A 22850-nucleotide genomic window follows, 5' to 3' on the forward strand; every position below is an offset into this window, starting at 1 on the left:
ACCGTTCTTGATTGGTTAATAGCTGTCATTTCTGGAGCAGCTTAGCCTGGGCTGAATCCAAAATGAGCATGTGCCCCTTGATAGTGCAATTGATTACATCTTTATATCATTACTGAATGAGAGTAGACTATATAATAGGCATGATTGGATTTGTTGTTTGGTGGAAAGGGCATATGTGGGAAATTTTCTACCTACTGGAGTAGATGGCGGTGCAGCTACCCTGAAAAACTGATTCATTAGCTAAGGAAATGAGGTAGGTGGCCGGAGGTTTCCTTGCCAACATTTTCAGCTGATGCCATGAAACTTCAGGGAGCCAATGTTGAGGACTCCCAGGACCTCCCACAACTTTGCTACCAGCTTCATGGGTCTGTCCAGAAGGTGGGATAGGATATACTGTATCTAGTGATGGTGAATGACTATTCTGGGGCATTGGCTTTAAGGCATGGCTTGGTGAGTATTGGCTTAAAGGTGAGTATGACTTGGGCTGTTACTTGACCAATCTATGAGTCAGCTTTCTAATTCTGGCACAAGTCCCTAACTGTTAGTGAGGGAGACTTTACAGTGTCTGGGCTGGGTGTGCCTTTGTCATGCCCAAATGTGATGCCCGTGTCGATGGGTAATCTATGTTGTCTGATTTAGTTCTTGTCTGGTGGTTTGGCATATTTCAGTGGCTTGCTAGGCTCTTCCCAGAGGCAATTGAGTTTTTCACTGTGGGTCTGGAATCACATACAGAATCATCAGATTTCTTCCCTAAAATCATTCGTCAACTTGGTATTTTTTCTTGCAATCTAGTAGCGAAATGGTCACCATTACTGATCCTAATTTTGTAATCTAGGTTTATTTAATTGGCTGAATTTAGTTTTGCTAGCTGCCGTGAAAGGATTTGAACTTGTGTCTCTGGATCATTAGTCTAAACCTTCGAATTACTGAGTCGTGTAATCACTCTGCTACCATTCATGTTCTCATAATATTTCAGTAAGAATAGAAAGCACTAATTCTATTTTGTACCTCTATAACAGTCAACAAAGCAATAAAATTAAGTGTAAATAAAAGGTAACGTTATTAACAAGTGACAGAATAAACGAGATTTATTAAAATACAATTGTCAATATTTTGAAAATTATTAATAGTATCAACCAGGTGAAGCCAAGTACATTGGTACTTGCCTGACTCCAGCTATCTATCGCAAGTGTAATGCAATTTAAAAAAAATGTAATCTGAAATGCCAATTTCAAAGTTTGCTGAAGTAAATTAGCCTTTTTCTTTCCTTCATAACCATGTTTTCTTGCCAGTTTCTCATATCTCTCTCTAAATATCTTGCAGGTATGGTTTCATTGCTGCCAATCACCCTCTGTGCAGTGCTGTCAGGTTTACTTGACTACAGGGAAAATTTAATATTTATCCTGGCGTCCATATATGTGCATTCCTAGCAGGAGGGCTTCTCCAGTTATCACCATTGAGAACCCTGACTGATCTCTTCTGTAACCAGAAATATTGAATTATATTTTGACACCATCTTGCCAAGCTGCCTGGTATCCACCAACTCCAAACAGTTGGAATGAAACCTGGGAACTGGGAATAATGGCCGCTGTGCTTCGGGTGCTTATGGGATAAATTCACTAAACCATGATGGCATCCACGGGAAATATCCTCAAATGGATAATAAGTGTTTGGTGCCATTTAAAATGGTAATGTCAACAAACTGTTGCATCCACAACTTGTTTTAGTTTGAACACATTCCTCCTCAGTTCTATTAATTAAGATTAATTTTGTCTTTTAGCTAAAATGTCAGCAATTGAAGAGAATTTTCATATCTGGAAACAGGAGAAAGTAGAGATTTTTCTTTTCTTCGAATAGCATCTAAAGACGTTCTTAAACCTGGTTTGTTTGAAGTGAAGACAGGTTAGAGAGAATGGAAGGATTTTTATTATTCCTGTGGCTGAAGCTCTACTGCAATTTGCTTGCAGCTAATGGTGACAATTTTAGAATACAAACAAAAGTCTTAAATCTTCATTTTTCCAGTGTGTTCCAAAGCTGAAATTAAAATGTGAATCTTCACTTTTCTCAGCAACTCCACTAGATCTGAAATTCCTTGTCTTGTGGTTGTAAGATTTACTTGCTTGCTTGATTGAACTTGAGATATTTTTCAAGATGTAATTTTTAATGGTGCTTTAGCTGGAAACTTCACCCTTCTTCCAACTGCTTAAAACTCTATTGCTTCATTGTCCACAATAGAAAATGTTAAACACCAAAGGGGGAGGGGTTTGAGGGTTGGAGGTAGCTGACTGTGATTGCAGATTTTTCTTTGTTTGGTCTTGTGATTTGGTTTGGTGGTCATCTTAGTTGGACCTGGTTGCTGTACCGATTATGTATCTGTTGCATAATCCATTTTGGTGGAAATGGCGGACTCCGGATTGAGAGGGGGTGAGAGATCCTCAATTTGCTTGGTGACCTGAAATGTCGGGGTTGAATGGCCCAGTGAAAAGGTCAAGTGTATTTGCTCACCTTAAGAGTTTAAACTCCGACGTGGTATTTTTGCTGGAGACTCATTTGTGGCGGTCAGAGACCAGACAAGGCAGCGGAAGGGGAGGGTGGGACTAGTCTTTCATTCAGGCTTCAGTGGTAGGGCCTGGGGGTGGCAATATTAATTCATAAAAGGGTTTAATTTTCTGCGGCTAGGATCTTGACCGAACCCAATGGCAGGCATGTTTTTGTCTGTGGCTCTCTGGTGGGCACTCCGGTGGTTCTGGTTAATATATATGCTCCAAACTGGGATGATACGAGTTTTATTAATAATTTGCTGGCCCCCCTGCCCAATTTGGATTTACATCAGCTTTTTTTGGATGGGGACGTGTGTTCTGAACCGTAGTCTGGGTCGGTCCAAGCCCAAATCTCTGACTCCATCGGGTGGCCAGACCGTTGTTGTTTATCCGGGTTATTAAGATATTTTATTTCCCTCATGTGCATCACACATACTTGTGGATTGATTTTTTTTTTTGTGTGTGTGTTGGATTGGTCTCTCCTACCTTTTGTGGTGGTGGCTGGTTACTCAGCGATTGTAATTTCAGAACATGCCCAGCCTTTGTTGGTTTGTCACTAGTCCAGTCCCTCCCAGCATCCGCCATGGAGGTTGAACATGGCATTATTAACGGACAATAAGTTTTGTGAACATATGTCCTTGCCATTTGGGAATATATAAAATTTAATAAAAGTGAGGCAATCTCCTATGCAGTTGGAAGCCCTTAAGGTTGTCTTCGGGGAGAATATCTCCTACAAAGTGCACATGGTGAAGATAATGAGGGAGGAGCAGTGGAGCCTTGTGGAATCCATTCTTGAGATGGACCGCCAGTACTCACTTGCCCTAAACCCGGAGTTGTTGGCAAGTAGGAAAATACTGCAGGCACAATTTGAGCTATTGTTACTGGACAGAGCGGTATGTTTCACGAATATGGGGAAAAGATCAGTTGTCTCTTAGGTCACCAGCTGAAGTGACAGGTAGCTTCCCGGGAGATTGTGCACGTACGTAACTCGAGCGGCAGTCTGGTTTCCGCCCATCCTCCAGTCAATGTGCCTTTTGAATCATTCTATCAAGCCTCCGACTGAGGGATCGGTCATGACTGACCTTTTGGACAGCTTATCCACCCCAGCTGTGGAGGGGGAGAAGAGCGAGGAACTGGAATCCTCGTTGGGCCCAGAGGAAATTATAAAATGCATTGGGTTGATGCAGACTGGTAAAGCCTTTGGCCCGGAAGGCTTTCCCATTCAGTTTTATAAGATGTTTGTGGAGCAATTGCTGCCTTTGATTCTGGATATGTTTAATGATTCCTTATCCTGGGATTCGTTGCCCTCGACTCTCAAACAGACCCCTTTTCTCCTTGATTTTCAAAAAAGACAAAGACCCAACCGAGTGTGAGTCATGTCGACCTCTTTCACTCGTAAAATATGGATGTTCAGTTACTTGCCAAAGTGCTGGCGCTGCCACTGGAGTCCTTCGCAGAGGTGATCTTGGAGGATCGGACAAGCTTTGTTGAGGGTCGGTCAATATACGTCACCCGCTAAACGTCCTTTTCCGCTCCTTAGTGCCCGAACTGGAGGTGATTGTTTCCCTGAATGCCGAAAAGGTGTTTGATAGCGTGGAATGGGAATAACTGTTTGAGATTCTTGGGAGTTTTGGATTTGGACACAAGTTTATCTCCTGCAGTTAACTGCTGTATAGGACCGCATTGGTAGTGTTTGTACAAATGCTCTGAACTCTGACTATATCCCATTGAATAGGGCTCAAGACAGGGGTTTCCACCATCTCCGCTGCTGTTAGCCTTGGCAATAGAAGAGCTTGCTCTAGCGCTGAGGACCTCTGTTAAGTGGAGGGGGATAAATCTGGAAGGGGTGGAGCATCGGGGTTCCTTTTACGCAGATGACCTACTTCTCTATATCATGGACCCAGTACCCTCTGAATGAGATGATGAAGCAGCTTAGGAGTTTTGGCTCCTTCTCTGGGTACAAGTTGAACTTGGATAAGAGTGAATGCTTCCGGGTCAACCCCCCAGGGAGGAGAGCCCAACTGGAGAGGTTACCGTTTCACGCTGCCAAGACTAGATTTCGTTATCTGGGGGTCCGGGTGGCCCACAATTGGGCCTCGCTTCATAAATTAATCTTTACTAGTCTGGTTGATGGTGCCAAGTCTGACAAGTTGGGATAACCACCCCCTGTCCTTTGTGGGCAAGGTACAGACTATTAAAATTAACATACTCGTGAGATTTTAATTTCTTTTTCAATGTCTCCTTGTCTTTCTCCCCAAGTCCTCTTTTTGTCAAAGTCAAGAAATTAATGGCCTCCTTTATTTGGATGGGTAAGACTCCCAAGGATCCATGGGGCTTTGCTATAAAGAGATAGGCAGTCTGGGTTCTTGGCTGGACCCAACTTGCTATTAGGTAGCCAATAGAAGATATTGTTGTGGTTCAGTGATCCAGGTTCCAAATGGGGACAAATGGAGGCGAGCTCCCGAACGGTTTCTAGCCTTGGTGCAATAGTAACTGCATCGTTGCCATTCTCTCTAGTAAGATTTTCCCTGAATCCAGTGGTAGTATCCACCCTGAGAATCTGGAAGCAGTTCAGGCAGCATTTTAAGTTATTTTCCATGTCTTCGCTCGTCCCATCTGCAACAACCATCCTTTTCCGCCAGCGGGTTTGGACCCTGAGTTTAAGTCCTAGGAGGGGAAAGGTTTGGAGACCTGTTTGTGGAGGGGAGGTTTGCCAGTTCTAAGGAGTTGACTGAGAAATTCCAACTGCCTGGTTCCAGTCTTTTCAGATACTTTCAGATTCATGATTTTTTTTCATGCAAGACTTTCCTTCCCTTCCCTGCTGAAGAGGATTTTGTCTTTGGCCAGGTCTGGTGGGGGAGGGGGTGGCTATTTCAGGCACACCGGCCATATCCTCTCCGTGCAGTCAGCTCTGTTGAGTGAGGTGAGGGTGAAAAGGGTCCCATTCTGGATGATGATTAGTGAGGCCGATCGCATGGCCAATCTCATGTGCTCTCCTCCATCTGATGCAATTCAAGATGGTGCACCGGGCACATATGACTAAAGCGAGGACGAGTGTTTTTTTTCTCTAGGGTGGAGGACAAGTGTGAGCGTTGTTCTCCAGGATGGCTAACCACATTTTCTGCTCTTGTCCTACGTTGGTAAGCTTTTTGCCTCCATATCGGAGATACTCAAATATTATTTAGATCCATGTCGGCTGGTGGCAATTTTTGGGTGTAAGACTTGCTGGTGCTTCAGACGGGGATGAAGGTGGATGTTCTCTCCTTTACCTCGTTAATAGCCCAGAGTCTAATTCTGCTTGGGTGGCGGTCTCCTACTCTGCCCAGTGCCTCGGCTTGGTTTGGTGACCTTGTGTCTTTGGAAGACTGTTAAGTACACCATTAGAGGGTCGGTAGAAGCGTTGTACCTAAGATGGCAGCCATTCCCTTTTTTTTCCACAGGAGCTGGTCACCGTCAGCTGTTAAAGGGTTTAGTTTTTTGGGGGTTAAGTTAATATTTGCTTGTTAGTCTCGTTATTTTATTGTTTAACTTTGGTTAATTGTTTTGTATGATTTTTTTTTTTATTATGAAAAATTTGAAATTTTAAAGAAAAAGAACATCCAGTGAATTCTGTGTTGTACTTGCGTTTATTCATTTTCCATCTGAGGCAGCAGTAGGAGTCGTGGAGCTCGGACTGAGTTTTGACAGTTGCTGTCAAATTATTTTTTGTTAAATAATTATTTTTCTCCCTGTCAATGGGCATGGCTTAATCATTTGTTCTGAAGTCTGATTTCAGCCACAGCCTGTAAAAAGGCGGGTCTTCACTTTTCCAGGACAAGCCCTGCAGTTTCTAAATTCACCCCCCCCCCCCCCTCTGCCCAAAGAGCAACTCTCAACCCCACCCACTATCATCCCCACAGACAAAGTATTAAAACAGGGTCACATTGAGGGGGAAAGTTTGAGAAGCACTGACTTGTGGTCAGCAGGTAGACAATCCTATAATGTTCCTGGTCCTCCCAACTTAGTAAGTGGGATCTGCAGGCAACATGTTAATGCATAGTAGTAGTGCTGTGAAATTAATCTTTGTCATAGTTGCAATATTACTAAGTTCTGATACGGTTGCTTTAAATGTATAATGATTAAATTGATTGCAATATTGTTTTTACACTGAGTGAAACCAAATGAGACCAGTAATTTTATTCAGTGGCCAACTTCACCCTGAGTTCTGGAATTGGTTTGGAGTCCATAATCACTCGTGTCATTGCATATGCTCGAGGTGGTAGAAAAGCTGGATTAGAAGTGTTGGATATTCATTTGCTTTGAGAATGTTACTTTTGCTACTGAGATTATCTATTGGTGTAAGTAGCAGAATGTTGTTGCATATTTTGCCAAATTACTTCAGCCCAAGGACAGCATCAGTTGACCTACATATTTCTGACAGTTGTGTGTCGGTCTTATCATTGAAAGTAATGCTATCCAATGGCCCACCTGGTAGAACAAAAGAGGATGTATAAATAAAAAGTGGTTTCTGCCATAAAGATCTAGTTGGCAATGAATTGGTTGATATCTCAAACTCACCTTCATATTTAATTCTTGTCCTTCCCTACTTCAGTAAACTTTGACTGCTACACTCCTTCCAATCCCTTCTGCATTAAAAGTGTTAAATGAAGTTGTTATACTATAAATGTTGCTAAATTGTGGTTTTTACCAATGCTGGTGCATTCAATTCACGGTTGGTGCATGGAATTCATTGTATCTGTCTTAAATTGTTTTGTGAAAAAAGTTTCTGTGGATAGTACAGCACTTGTGCTCCTATCCTGGTTATGTTGTGCTAAGTTTTGAGATTGCACTGAAACTTGAATTCTGTAACTAAAACTGGTGTAACTAATTTGCCATGCAAGCCACCATCATTGTAGCTTTGGACTGCCCAATTGCAAGCTGAGCTTTTTCGACATTGTAGTTTGTACGTACGCTATAAAGTTTAAAGAGACTGGTACAGCCTAATTCTGACCGTGATGACCATGACTTCAATAAACCGTGACCCCTCTTGTGATCATTTTTGATATTTTGTAATTGCCTAACTTGTTGCTGAATAAACCGATTCGGATAAGCATGCACGTGAATCATGCCAGTTCCTGTTGCATTTTTGACTGTGGAAGCTTCTTGCGTTCAAAATGGTGCAAGTAAAAATTCAAAGTGCTTTATACGCCACTTATAACTTGTTATAATAAATTATCTTCAAGCTACCAAGTGCATGCCTCTTATCTCCACAAATGGGTGAGATTTTTTGGATGTTCTGGGAAGAAATCTGAAATGGAAGGTGGTGTAGTTTCATGCATAACTGGCAGCATGATGGCACAGTGGGTGGCACTGCTGCCTCACCGCACCAGGGACCCGGTTTTAATTCCAGTCTTTGGTGACCGTGCATAATGTGTGGCGGATGCACATTCTCCTTGTATCTATGTGGGTTTTCTCCAGATGTTCTGGTTTCCTTCCACAGTTCATAGATGTGCAGATTAGGTGGGGTTGAGGGTTAGGGCAGGAGAGAGGGCCTAGGTGAGGTGCTCAGAGGATTGGTGCAGACTTGATGTGCTGAATGGCCCCATCCTGCACTGTAGGGATTCAATGATAACATGCAACATTGTTCATTTACAGAGACTTGAGTGGAAAGTACTAAAGAAACAATTCCAAAGCCAGACTCTACATTGAGCTGCATATGGCTGGAAGAGAAAGGGGGAATTTAAGCTTTTCCCCTTTCTCAAGTGCATTAGAGGCTAATGAGCTTTACAAATGGTTATGATTTCTATAGAGACTAATGACTTTTAAAAGAAAAAAACTCGAACTACCAGTTGATAACTAAAGGATAACACGTCAATATTTCACATTTAAGACTTATTGTAACAAACAGACTAAAAGCAGTAAATTTTATTGTTTTAGGCAGCTTGTACTTTAAAACTACAGAACGTGCAATGGTGGTACCCATGTTGATGATTTGGCACTTTTGCAGAGGTTGCCATGGCAGGGTTGTTGGTGTCGTAGTCGCTGTTCTCCTGAAGGCTGAGTAGTTTGCTGCAAACAAGGGTCTATTTGAGACCATTACACATGAGAACACCACCCACCAGGTACGCGGTACATACTCATGCGACTTGGCCAATGCTGTGTACCTCATACGCTGCAGGAAAGGATGCCATGAGACGTGGTACATTGGCATGACCATGCAGACACTGCGACAACGGATGAACGGACATTGCGCGACAATCACCTGGCAGGAATGTTCCCTTCCAATCGGGGAACACTTCAGTTAAGGACATTCAGCCTCTGATCTTCGGGTAAGCGTTCTTCGAGGTGGCCTTCAGGACACCCGACAATGCAGAATCACGAGCAGTAACCGATAGCCAAGTTCCGCAAGCGTGAGTACAGCCTCAACCGAGATCTTGGATTCATGTCACATTGTATTCACCATCCACCATCTGGCGTGGGCTTGCAAAATCCTCCCAACTGTCCTGGCTTGAAACAATTTACACCTCTTTAACCTGTGATTATCCCTCTCTCCAGTCACTCCGTCTGGACCTGCAAAGACTTCATTATCTACAAAGACTCTCATTCAAAGTACCATCTTGCATCATTGAATTTGTCTATATATGTGTTTGTGGAACCCACCTCTTCTTTCACCTGAGGAAGGAGCTGTGTTCCGAAAGCTAGTGATTCAAAACAAACCTGTTGGACTTTAACCTGGTGTTGTAAGATTTCTTACTGTGCCCACCCAGTCCAACGCTGGCATCTCCACATTTGGGAAGAGAGTTCCAGGAATTGGACCCAGCGACAGTGAAGGAACGACAATATAGTTCCAAGCCAGGATGGTGTGGCTTGGAAGAGAACTTGCAGGTGGTGGTGTTCCCATGCATCTACTGCCCTTGTCCTTCTAGATGCTAGTGTTGTGGCTTTGGAAGGTGCAGTCGAAGGAGTCTTGGTGTAGTGTTTCCTCACATCATTAATACTTGCCGAATGACAACCCTATTTGGTGTTTAGTCATTTTTAAAGGACAGACATGTTTTGTTTTACATGGATGTCTTTCCATTTTAATTTTATAATGTGGTGGAAAGGCTGCTGTTCTGCAAAATTAGACTTGTATAGTCACTTAGGTGCTTAGTTTAAGATCTGTTAACTTGTCAGTTTCCAGGCAAAGGCCATGGTATCTTATCCCTCTGCCATCTAACTGGCTCAAAAAAATTGAGTTCTCATGTTCGTTTATTTGAGTTTTGCTGGGAATATTAATTTGCCTAGTCTGTTTACTTGAGTACGTGTTGCTTTTGATCCCATCATGCCTCTTTTTGTCCTGAAGTTTAATTCTCCTCTTGGTGGCACCTGTTTTCAAAGATGCATTTTTAAAAAACAAATACAAAATTACTTTTTAAAAATTGAAGCTTTTGCACTCCTTACCAATACCTGCCAATTGCCACGCTCACAATCTTGCGTGAAAGTTGATCACGACATAATTTTCAAGATTTTAATATGCAGCTTAATTTGGGGGAGTCTATGAATAGATGATGGACATGATCACATTCTGCAGTCATGTCTCTCAAATTTCCATACTGTCTCCCTGCTCAAATACATGTGGAGTAAATATTTTCTTGCAAGGAATGGGCAAGTATTTGATTGGAATTTATTTAGGTCAGCACAATAGCCTGATATTTTGGAATAAGATTAAGGATCAAATAATGATGTATCTATTCGGGTCTGACTTGTGACCTGTGCAAAGCATTTCAGTGCCAGCCCTGAAGTTTAATTTTCTGTGATTGCTGTGAAGGCTCGTCCCAATGCAACTTCTTCCTTAAATATTCGCGACTTCTCGAAATTCACCTGGTTCGCAAGACACATCTCTAGCACCCCTGATACCCTTCCCATTCGAATCCTATGCAACGTTTCTCTCCTGGCTTGCTTGCTAATTGATATTGTCAGCGGCTCCCTCTTTGCTGTTAAAACCATTCATCAATGCCTCCTTTTCAATGTTTAAAAAAAACTTGCTTGCTTTTTATTGGCTCTCAAATCTTCCTTTCTTCTCTAAAATCTTTGAGAATGTTTTTACTTTTCAACTTTGTGCTCATCTCCCATAATTATATTTGATTCCTCTCCATACAGTTTCATTGTACCAAAATAATCCTAATCATCATTAACAACGTTTTCTCTCCTTTCTTGCTGAAACCTTTCTGCGTCTCCATTCCTCTCTTTAAAAGTACCCCCAAACCATATCTCGCTGTCCAATTTCTCTGAATTGTGCGGTCGTGCAGTGGCTAAATTTCTTCAGATCAAAGGTACTAACTACATAAGGCTGCTTGCCCACCATGTCGACTGTATAAAATACACTTGCTGTTTATGGAGGAGCGTCAGGTGATTCATGATGCCCATTTATGGGGATATCTGGCATGGAGCCACGTAAAGCAGTGTTATGTAAGCTCATTTGGCTCAGAATTTTGGATCCTCATACACTAACATTGAGAGATGTTCGGCATTTTCAAAATGAGCCGTGTAGGTGCAAGTAGATTAAACGGTGGAGCAAAATTGAAGCATTTTCACCAATTAGAATTAAGAATGTTTGTATGAATTGAGTATTTCCTGCAGTGATGAGTCTCACCTGAGGAAGGAGCTGTGCTCTGAAAGCTTGTGATTCCAAATAAACCTGTTGGACTTTAACCTGGTGTTGTAAGACTTTTTACTGTGCCCACCCCAGTCCAACGCCGGCATCTCCACATCATATGTCGTGATGATTAAGGGAAACAGTAGAAAGAATATGAATATATGCCATGAGCATTCTAGTTGTGTATAAAATGTAGCAATTGTTATATTGCTATTTTCAGTCCTACATCATAAATTGTCTAAAAGTCACATTCCCGTATACTTTTGCTGACAAGTTTTCGCAGATTAGTTGCCTCTACAAAGGTAAATCTTTTATGTAGAGTGGTTCCTTCAGTGTTTGAGCATGTTGACAGTAAGCAGTCAAAATTATATTTGTGAAGAGCACAATTTACAATTGGAAGGTAATTTATTCTTGTTTGGTACAAATTTTGCAGGGTAACTGGTAGTGTAATGACTTTCACTCAGAAGGGATATATTTTACACTTCCCCTTGGTTCACCTGTTCTCTCAAATTTTTGCGATTTGCTGAAATGAAACTACTAAGGTTTAGAGCAACAAATGTGACGACGTTAACTGAAGGCTTTGGTAGGAAACCATATGCTCCTGCAACCGGGGTTTAGCTGTTGCCACAAATTCTGAACATCTGATTTTAAATTCCAGCATCTTGTAGATGTTCATTGCTAGGCACTTGTCTGAATGCCATCCAGCCTGTGCTGCATGTGGGGGACAGACTACTTCATTATCTGAGGAATTGAAACTGAACATTGCAATCATCAAGGAACATTCCCATTTCTGACCTAATGCTGGAGGAAAAGTCGATGATAAAGCAGTTAAAGATTAAAGATGGTTGGGTCTAGACCACTGTTCAACAATGTCTCGAGGCTGGCTGATTGACCTGAGATGTGAAAAATAATCTTTGATTGGCATGACTCCGTCACTGGAGAGTTATCCCCCTGATTCCTAGTGACTTCATTTTTACAAGGGCTCCTTAATGGCACACTATCACATTATGCCTTGATGTCAGGGACGTGATTGCCTCTGGAATTCAGTCCTTTTATCCCATGTTTGGACCAGGCTGGAACAAAGTACCCCTGGTAGAACCAAATTGCATGTTGAAGAGCAGGTCATTGTTGATGTAAATGTTGATAGCACTGTCGATTTGATTTGATTTATTGTCTCATCTTTGATGAAAAGATGACATCTTTTCATAGAATCTACAACACGGAGACGGGCCCTTCATGCCAAACTGGTCCGTGCCAACCAAAAAGCCCATCTAAGCGCTCCCCATTTGCCTCTAAACCTTTCCTCTCCATGTATCTGTCAAAATGCCTTCTAAATGTTTTCAATGTCCCCACCTCAACCACTTCCTTCGGTTGCTTATTGCACATTTGTGCCACCCTCTGTGTAAAAAAAAAAAAAAAAGAGTTGCTCCTTGGGTTCCCATTAATTAGTTCCCCTCTTAACTTAAACCTATGCCCTCTAGTTCTCAATTCCCCAACCCTGGGAAAAAGACTGAGTGCATTAACCCTATCCATGCCTCCCATGATCTTGTATAAGATCACCCCTCAGTCTCCTACGCTCCAAAGATAAAAGTCCTAGCCTATCGATCTCTCCCTATAACTCAGTCCCTTGAGTCCTGGCAACATCCTTGTAAATCTCTTCTGTACTCTCTCTCCAGTTTAATAACATCTTTCCTATAGCAAGGCGACCAAAACTGAACACACTACTCCAGGTGCTGCCTCACCAATGTCCTCAACAACTGCAACATAACTTCCTAACTTCTATACTCAGTGCCCTGACTGATGAAGGCCAGCATGCCAAAAGCCTTCTTCACTGCCCTATCTACTTATGACTCCATCTTTAGAGAACCGTGCACCTGAACTCCAAGGTCCCTCTGTTCCACGATACTCCCCAAGGTCCTACCATTCAAGATGAAAACCCTACCTTAATTTGACTTTCCAAAATGCAACACCTCATACTTATCTGTATTGAACTCCATTTGCCATTTCTCAGCCCACTTCCCCAGCTGGTCAAAGGTCCTGTTGCAATTTTTGATAACCTTCCCTGCTGTCTACAATACAACCTATTTTTGTGTCGTCTGCAAGCTTACTGATCATACATTGTACATTCTCATTCAAGTCGTTGATAAAGGTAACAAACCGCAATGGGCACAGCACTGACCCCTGAGGCACGCCACTAGTCACAGGCCTCCAGCCTGACAAGCATCCTTCCACCATGAGCCTCTGCTTCCAACCATCAAGCCAATTGTATACCCAATTTGCCAGCTCTCCCTGGATTCCATGTGATCTAACCTTCCAGAGCAACCTACCATGTGGAACTTTATCAAAGGCCTTACTGAAATCCATATAGACAACGTCTACTGCCCTGACCTCATCAACCTTCCTGGTCACTTCATCAAAGAACTCTAACAAATTTGTGAGGCATGGTCTCCCATGCACAAAGCTGTGCTGACTACTCCTAATCAAGCCCTATTTTTCCAAATGCCTGTATATCGTTTCCCTCAGAATCCTCTCTCGTAACTTACCCACCACAGATGTTAGGCTTACCGGTCTATAATTTCCCAGGTTTTTGTTTGCAGCCCTTCTTAAATAGGCGCAACATTTGCTACCCTCCAGTCTTCTGGTACCTCATCCGTGGCTAACGATGTTGCAAATATCTCAGCCAGGGCTCCTGTAATTTCTTCTCTAGCCTCACGCGGTGGATATACCTGGTCAGGGCCAGGAGATTTATCCACCTTCATATATTTTCATAGAATCATAGAACTCACAGTGCGGAAGGAGGCCATTCGGCCCATCGAGTCTGCGCCGGCCCATGGCACCTAAGCCACACCTCCACCCTATCCCCACAACCCAACCTAACCATTTGTGGACACTAAGGGAAATTTATCATGGTCAATCCACCTAACCTGCACATCTTTGGACTGTGGGAGGAAACCGGAGAACCCGGAGGAAACCACGCAGACATGGGGAGAAGGTGCAGACAGCGCACAGATGGTGACCCAAGCCAGGAATCGAACCTGGGACCCTGGAGCTGTGAAATAACAGTGCTAACCACTGTGCTACCGTGCCGTCTCTTATTTTAATACGTCCATCACCTCTACTGTAATGCGAACTGTTCCCAATATATCACCACTAACCTTCCCAGGTTCCCAAGTCTTCATGTCTTTCTCCACGGTAAACACAGAGGAGAAATATTCATTGAGAACCTCTCCCATCTCCTGCGGTTCCACACATGTATGTCCACTATGGTCCTTGAGGGATCCTATTCTCTGTCTAGTTCTTTTTCCTTTAATATACTTAAAGAATCCCTTTGGATTCACCTTAATCCTCTTGGCCAAAGCCACCTCATAGCCCCTTTTTGCCCTCCTAATTTCCTTCTTGAGTGTACTCTTGCATCCCCTGTAGACCTCCAGGGAATCCCTTGATTCCAGTTGCTTGTACCTGAACCATACCTCCTTTTTCCTGGCCAAAACCTCTATGTTTTTTCATCCAGGGTTCCCTACTCATGCCGGCCTTGCCCTTCACCCTAAAGGATAGACCCTGAACTCTATTTCATTTTTAAACGCCTCCCACTTGCCAGACGTCCCTTTGCCCTCAAAAAGCTACTCCAATCAACCCTTGCAAGCTCCTGTCAATTTCCATCATAATTCGCCTTGCCCCAATTTAGAACTTGCACCTGCGGACCAGTTTTGCCCCTTTCCATAATTATTTAAAAATTAATAGAACTATGGTCACTGGTCCAAAAGTGGACTCCCACTGTCACCTCAGTCACTTGCCCTGCCCTATTTCCCAAGAGTAGGTCAGGTTTTGCCCAAGTAGGACCCCCCACATACTGCCTGAGGGGCAGCACGATAGCACATTTGCGGGGCGGCACGGAGGCACAGTGGTTAACACAATTGCTTCACAGCTCCAGGGTCCCAGGTTTGATTCCAGCTTGGGTCACTGTCTGTGCGGAGTCTGCACATCCTCCCCGTGTGTGTGTGGGTTTCCTCCGGGTGCTCCGGTTTCCTCCCACAGTCCAAAGATGTGCAGGTTAGGTGGATTGGCCATGATAAATTGCCCTTAGTGTCCAAAATTGCCCTTAGTGTTGGGTGGGGTTACTGGGTTATGGGATTACTGGGTTATGGGGATAGTGTGACGGTGTTGACCTTGGGTAGGGTGCTCTTTCCAAGAGCCGGTGTAGACTCGATGGGCCGAATGGCCTCCTTCTGCACTGTAAATTCTATGATTCACAGCTCCAGTATCCCAGGTTCGATTCCCGGCCAGGGTCACTGTCTCTGCGGAGTCTGCACGTTCTCCCTGTGTCTGCATGGGTTTCCTCCAGATGCTTCGATTTCTCCCCTAAAGGCGTGCTGTTAGGTAATTTGGACATTCTGAATTCTCCCTCCGTATACCTGAACAGGCGCCGGAATGTGGCGACCAGGGGCTTTTCACGGTAACTTCATTGCAGTGTTAATGTAAGCCTACTTGTGACAATAAAGAGTATTATTATTATTGGAATCTTTAACACACTGAACAAATTCTGCCTCATCTAAGCCAACACTATGGTAGTCCCAGTCTATGTTAGGAAAATTAAAATCCCCTACTATGACAACCCTATTACTCCTGCAATCTCCCTGCATATTTGTTCCTCTAATTCCCGTTGACTATTTGGGGGCATATAGTACAACCCCAATAAGGTCACCACCCTCTTCTTATTTCTTAGTTCCACCCACAGAGCCTTACTGGATCATCCCTCGGTTATTTCATCTCTGACTACTGCCGTGATGCTCCCCATAATCAAAAATGCAATTCTCCCTCCTCTTTCCTCTACCTCTGTATCGCCTAAAGCATCTGTACCCTGGAACATTAAGCTGCCAGTCCTGTCCCTCCCTTAGCTATGTTTCAGTTATGGCTATAATATCCCAGTCCCAAGTACCTATCCATGCCCTGAGTTCATCAGCCTTACATGTCAGCCCTCTTGCACTGAAATAGATGCAATTTAATCCAACAGGTTTTCCCCGCTCCCTGCCGTGCTCCTACCCATCATGTACTTTCAGCTTGCCTTTGCTGAGTACTGCATCTCCTTTCAGCCCCTCATTTGCTTCCCTGCTGTTGAGGATCCCACCCCCCCTGCCAATCTAGTTTAAACCCTCCCTTGTAGCACTAACCGCCTCCAGGATATGATTCCCCTCCAATTCAGATGCAACCCATCCCTCTTAAACAGGTCATCTCTGCCCCAGAAAACATCTCAAATGATCTAAGAATCTGAATCCCTGCCCCCTGCACCAATTCTTTCGCCACGTATTCATCTGCCATACTCTCCTGTTCTTGCCCTTTGTAGCACGTGGAATTGGAAGTAATCCGATATTACAACCCTTGCTGTGCTTCTTAACCTTTTTTCTAGCTCTCTATAATCACTCCTCAGGACCTCAACCCTATTTCTATTTGTCATTTGTGCCAACGTGCACAACGACTTGTAGCTGCTCACCCTCCCCATGAGAATGCTCTGCAGTCTCTTGGAGATATCCTTGACCCTGGTACCCAGGAGGCAACACACCATTCTAGACTCCCATTTGCGGCCACAGAATCTCCTGCCTGTCCCCCTAACTATTGAGTCTCCTATCACTAGATCCCTGTTTACCGTTACCATTTCCCGTTGCGTCCCAGAGCCAGTTGTAGTGCTACAGATATGGCTCCTGCTGCTTTCACCTGAACAGTCATCTCCTCTGCTCGGTCCCCTCCAACAGTATACTTGTCTTCACGGGGAATGGCCACAGGGGACTCCTGCACTTTCTGCCTGCTCCCTTTGCCTTTCCTGGTGGTCACCCAGCTACTTTCTACCTATTCCTTGGGTGTTACCGCTTCACCAAAACTCTTATCTATAAAGTCCTCAGCATCCCAAATGATCGAGTGTATCCAGCTCCAGCTCCCTAACTCGGTCTCCCAGGAACGGCAGCTGGGTGCACTTTCCACAGATGTAGTCATCAGGGACAATGGAATTCTCCCTGAGCGCGCTCATCCTGCAGGAGGAGCATATCACTGCCCTCATTGCCATCCCAATTCTACCAAGACTAAAGAGGAAAGTTAAGAGGTCGCTTGCCTTCACTCGAACATGGAGAGTGTCTTGCTGAGTTCCACTTTCTCGAAGCACTGACCGTCCGAAGCAAATCTTCCCCGCAACAGCCAATCGGCGTCGCCGCTCTGCTGGACCATGCTGATTGAGAGTAGAATGGGGTGATAATTATCCAGATTGAGTTTGTCCTTTTGTGGAAAGCTCAGTTTGGGTTCTGCTTGGGCCACTCGTCTCCTGATCTCATTATTACAGCCATGGTTCAAACATTCAGAGAGGAGTGTGATTGCCCTTTAAGTTAAGGGAACATTTGACAATGCGTGGCATCAAGGAGGCCTAGCAAAACTGGAGTCAATGGAAATCTGGGTGGGTGGGGAGAACTCTCTCTGGTTGTATCGTGCCGAGCACAAAGGAAGATGGTTGTGGTTGTCGGAGGTCAGACATCTAAGTTCCAGGATGCCACTTCAGGAATTCCTCAAGGTAGTGTCCTGGGCCCAGCCATCTTCAGATGCACCATAGAATCTACAGTGCAGAAAGAGGCTACCCGGGCCCATCGGGTCTGCAGTGGCCCCTGGAAAGAGCACCCACCCACGCCTCCACCCCACCCCGGCAACCCCACCCGACCTTTATGAACACTAATTCACTAGAATTACCAAAATTCAATAGACTCTGGGGTGGTCCCGGCAGATTGGAAATTAGCAAACGTGACACCACTGTTTAAAAAAGGAGGTAGGCAGAAAGCGGGTAATTATAGGCCAGTGAGCTTAACTTCGGTAGTAGGGAAGATGCTGGAATCTATCATCAAGGAAGAAATAGCGAGGCATCTGGATGGAAATTGTCCCATTGGGCAGACGCAGCATGGGTTCATAAAGGGCAGGTCGTGCCAAACTAATTTAGTGGAATCTTTTGAGGACGTTACCAGTGCGGTAGGTAACGGGGAGCCAATGGATGTGGTATATCTGAATTTCCAGAAAGCCTTTGACAAGGTGCCACACAAAAGGTTGCTGCATAAGATAACGATGCATGGCATTAAGGGGAAAGTAGTAGCATGGATAGAGGATTGGTTAATTAATAGAAAGCAAAGAGTGGGGATTAATGGGTGTTTCTCTGGTTGGCAATCAGTAGCTAGTGGTGTCCCTCAGGGATCAGTGTTGGGCCTACAATTGTTCACAATTTACATAGATGATTTGGAGTTGGGGACCAAGGGCAATGTGTCCAACTTTGCAGACGACACTAAGATAGGTGGTAAAGCAAAAAGTGCAGAGGATACTGGAAGTCTGCAGAGGGATTTGGATAGGCTAAGTGAATGGGCTAGGGTCTGGCAGATGGCATACAATGTCGACAAATGTGAGGTTATCCATTTTGGTAGGAATAACAGCAAAAGAGATTATTATTTAAATGATAAAATATTAAAACATGCTGCTGTGCAGAGAGACCTGGGTGTGCTAGTGCATGAGTTGCAAAACGTTGGTTTACAGGTGATTAAGAAGGCAAATGGAATTTTGTCCTTCATTGCTAGAGGGATGGAGTTTAAGATTAGGGAAGTTATGCTGCAATTGTATCAGGTGTTAGTGAGGCCACATCTGGAGTATTGTGTTCAGTTTTGGTCTCCTTACTTGAGAAAGGACGTACTGGCACTGGAGGGTGTGCAAAGGAGATTCACTAGGTTAATCCCAGAGCTGAAGGGGTTGGATTACGAGGAGAGGTTGAGTAGACTGTGACTGTACTCGTTGGAATTTAGAAGGATGAGGGGGGATCTTATAGAAACATATAAAATTATGAAGGGAATAGATAGGATAGATGTGGGCAGGTTGTTTCCACTGGTGGGTGAAAGCAGAACTAGGGGGCATAGCCTCAAAATAAGGGGAAGTAGATTTAGGACTGAGTTTGAGGAATTTCTTCACCCAAAGGTTTGTGAATCTATGGAATTCCTTGCCCAGTGAAACAGTAGAGGCTCCTTCATTAAATGTTTTTAAGATAAAGATAGATAGTTTTTTGAAGAATAACGGGATTAAGGGTTATGGTGTTCGGCTGGAAAGTGGAGCTGAGTCCACAAAAGCTCAGCCACGATATCATTGAATGGTGGAGCAGGCTCGAGGGGCCAGATGGCCTACTCCTGCTCCTAGTTCTTATGTTCTTATGTTCTAATGGGCAATTTAGCATCGCCAAATCACCTAACCTGCACATCTTTGGACCGTGGGAGGAAACTGGAGCACCCGGAAGAAACCCATGCAGACATGGGGATAATGTGCAGATTCCGCACAGACAGTGCCCCAAGCCGGAATTGAACCTGGGACCCAAAATTGATTTCTTGGGCATGGTTGTTGCACAGGGCCCCCCTGGCTAGTGCTCGTAGCAATTCCTTGAGTTTGGGCTATTTCCATTTGAATAGGAGAGCTAGGTAGGGATGTCCGATGTATTCCTCCTTATTTGCGTAAACAATTAAGACCTTAGCCATAGCTTTGAGAGCTTCGGGTAAGTGGAAGGAAATAAAGAGGGGAGAAATGGAGCATAGGGTGTCCCTATGTGCTGACGATCTGCTGCTTTGTTACGGACCCAGTCCCCACCGTGGGTGATATAATGGAGCTATTGATGAGCTTTAGTTCATTTTCAGGTTACAAGTTGAGACAGCCTATTAAAATAAATATTCTTCCAAGGCTATTGTTTTTGTTTCAATGTCTTCCTATCTTTCTCCCTAAATTTTTTTTTGTGGGGTTAATAGGTTTAATTCATCCTTTATATGGGTGTGCAAGACTGAGGATCTGGAGGGTAGTTCTTGAAAGGGATAGGCATTCGGGGGGCTTAGCATTGCCAAATTTGCTTCATTAATATCATAGAATCATAGAATTTACAGTGCAGAAGGAGGCCATTGGACTGTGGGAGAAAATTGGAGCACCCAGAAGAAACCCATGCAGGCACTGGGAGAACGTGCAGACTCCACACAGGCAATGTCCCAAATTGGGAATTGAATCTGCGACCTTGGAGCTGTGAAGCAACAGTGCTAACCACTGTGCTACTGTGCCGTCCTGACAAAGCTATGTACATGAAGGGCAGCTAATGCTGAGAAGGTGCTGGGGTGGTGAAGTGACACTGGTTCCGTAAGGGAACAGATCGAGATAAGGTCATGTAGGGGATCGTTCGTGACTGCCTCGCTTTTGTTTTCGCCGGCTAGGTACTCCTTGAACCGAGTGGTCGTGTCTCTCAAGGATATGGAGGCAATTCCGACAACATTTTAAGCTTGGATCAGTGTCGAGGTTGGCCCATTCTGTGCCGATCACTTATTTGAGCAGTTGAGATTGAACGCCTCGTTCGGGGTGTGGGAAGGGAAGGGGCTTGAGAGATTCGGGGATTTGTTTATAGAAGGAAAGTTTGCTAATTTAGAGGCATTGTTGGCAAAGTTTGGGCTTGTGGGAGTGAACTTGTTCTGGTGCCTCTAGATAATTTTGTCAGGGTACCTTCCCACCATTTCCCCAGGCATCGTGGGTGTCTCTGTTGGAAGGGATCCTTTCACCAGCGGGGCCAGAGGAGGGTAGCGCGTCTGCTATTTATGGGCAAATTCTGTCTGAGGATTCGGACTTGGCGGATGGGGTGAAGGCAGAGTGAGAGGGGGAGCTGGACTCTATAGTGGATGATGTGTGGAGTGAAGCCCTTCACGGGTGAACTCGACGTCTTCACGTACACAGCTTTGTCAAATCCAACTTAAGGTGGTGCATAGGGTGCACCTCACCGAAAATTAAGTTGAGTGAGGAAGCTGAATTAACTAATGCATTTCAAATAGTCAAGTTGTTGCAGTTCACCAATTTTATTTTGAATTGTATAAAAATTAATTCAACAATCGTGTGATTGGATTTTGTAAACTCTCTCAGTTACCCAGATGTTCTAAGCATTTACAAAAGCAAGATACTGAAGATGCTGTCGATCTGAAAAAAAGCAGAAAATGCTTTAAGCAAAACATAACATTTTGGTGCATTTGACATGTAAAGCAGAGTAAGCTTTTCAAGTTGATGACCTTTCATCGGAACTCTGTTTTTCTCTGTTTATTCTTTTAAAGTAATAACAACCATAACATTTTCTGTCTATTTTTAGTCTCATTAATTTCAAACTGGTTTGATTTAAACTTAAATGACCAAATCTGAAAGAGTACAAAAGGCATTTTAAACTAATTGATCATGTTATTGATTGGATTAGATACCTTGCATTAGGTGCTCGTGAAGGAAAGGATTAGATGTTGTCCTTTAACGTAGATCTCTATTCAAATTAGCTTTAGATGATTGAAAGATGCTTTTATATTTGGCATAAAATTAATATGGACAGTTTCAATCCACTGGGCATAGGCCAACAGTGCACAATCTGGTACTCAATCGGCAAGTTTGATCAGTGGCTGTAAGGCAACTCGTGTAGGAGTTGAAATGGGAGGGCTTTTGCGAAAGGCACAGAAAATGTTATTGGCAGACTAAAGTGAATCTATTTGCTGGATTTTGTGATCAACAGTGAAGGAAGAGTGTTTGTTGTGCATTACACTGACTAATACCTGCCAATGAGCCTTCCAAGAACTGCTTAAAAAATCACTTGCACCAGAATACGCTGGCCCTAACCTTTCCTGGCTTGTCCAATGGATGATGAGTGGAAACATACCACCAATTCGCACCCTTCATGTTTGAACGATGGGTCTCTTGCCCAGAAAGCACTGTGGCACAAATTATGAAGGAATCTAGTAAATCGACGAGCAATTTCTGCAATTAATTGCAGAAATGTGGATGCTGACTGTTGCCGTCTGATTTGCTCCATAATAAAAGTGAATACTTTTCCTGTTGCAAAATCTGAGCCAATATATTTATGCTGAAGTTAAGTGGCCTCTGCTGAGCAACTGCATCATCTAGTTCAACCAGGCAGTATCTTATTTATAATCTTGGCTGGCAGTCAGGTGGGTTTAAAAAGTACACTGGAAGTTGCTGGGACCTACCCCCACCATTTTACAAATGTGGTTTTAACACCCATCAGGTGCTAACTCTGCGGTATCATTCTAAAGCTCTGTTGTAATGTCTCTTTCATGGTATCTTGGCATGTTTCTTTCTGGAGTCAAGTCGAAAGCTAACTCTGGGTTTAATATTGCTGTGAAGAGAAAATCACTTCGCAACAACGTTAAATTTTAAATAATAAGTACAACACTGTTTCATCATACTATTTCTGTCCTGAAAGTGCTTTCTGTTGACACTTACGTCTGAAATGGAAGGGTCTGTTACCCAATGCTAACATTCTTTGCCTCGAGTGCAAAGTTAAAGTCTGATAGTTGCCGATCAGATCAGTGGGCTATATAAGATGCAATGCTGGAAGTAACTTTAAGAAAAGTGAGGATCTGCACAGGTGTAGCAGTTGGGGAAAATTACTTGTGTGAAATGAACTTTTTCATAATTCCATCAAAATACATTTGTAGACACTTAAAGCTAGTCACATTGATCTTTTACCTTAGACTTGCTCTGTAGTATGGAATAACTAATTAGTTAACCAGGTTTCCAAACATTTTCAAAGTGGTTTGTTCGATACTGCCAAATGTTGATTCAAATAAATCTCTGGATTCCTTTGAGTAAATGATCTGTGATTTGTATATCTTGGAATTTTAATTTCA

The 22850-nt window shown here is 43.6% G+C and overlaps 1 protein-coding gene across 7 annotated transcripts in view; it reads left to right on the top strand.

Moving 5' to 3' along the window:
* The window catches only part of ankhd1 (ankyrin repeat and KH domain containing 1), a 253244-nt gene that overhangs the window by 92431 nt on the left and 137963 nt on the right, over positions 1–22850 (top strand). The window lies entirely within an intron of this gene.

This window comes from Scyliorhinus torazame, chromosome 7, assembly GCF_047496885.1.
Source record: "Scyliorhinus torazame isolate Kashiwa2021f chromosome 7, sScyTor2.1, whole genome shotgun sequence".
Taxonomy (NCBI): Eukaryota; Metazoa; Chordata; class Chondrichthyes; order Carcharhiniformes; family Scyliorhinidae; genus Scyliorhinus; species Scyliorhinus torazame.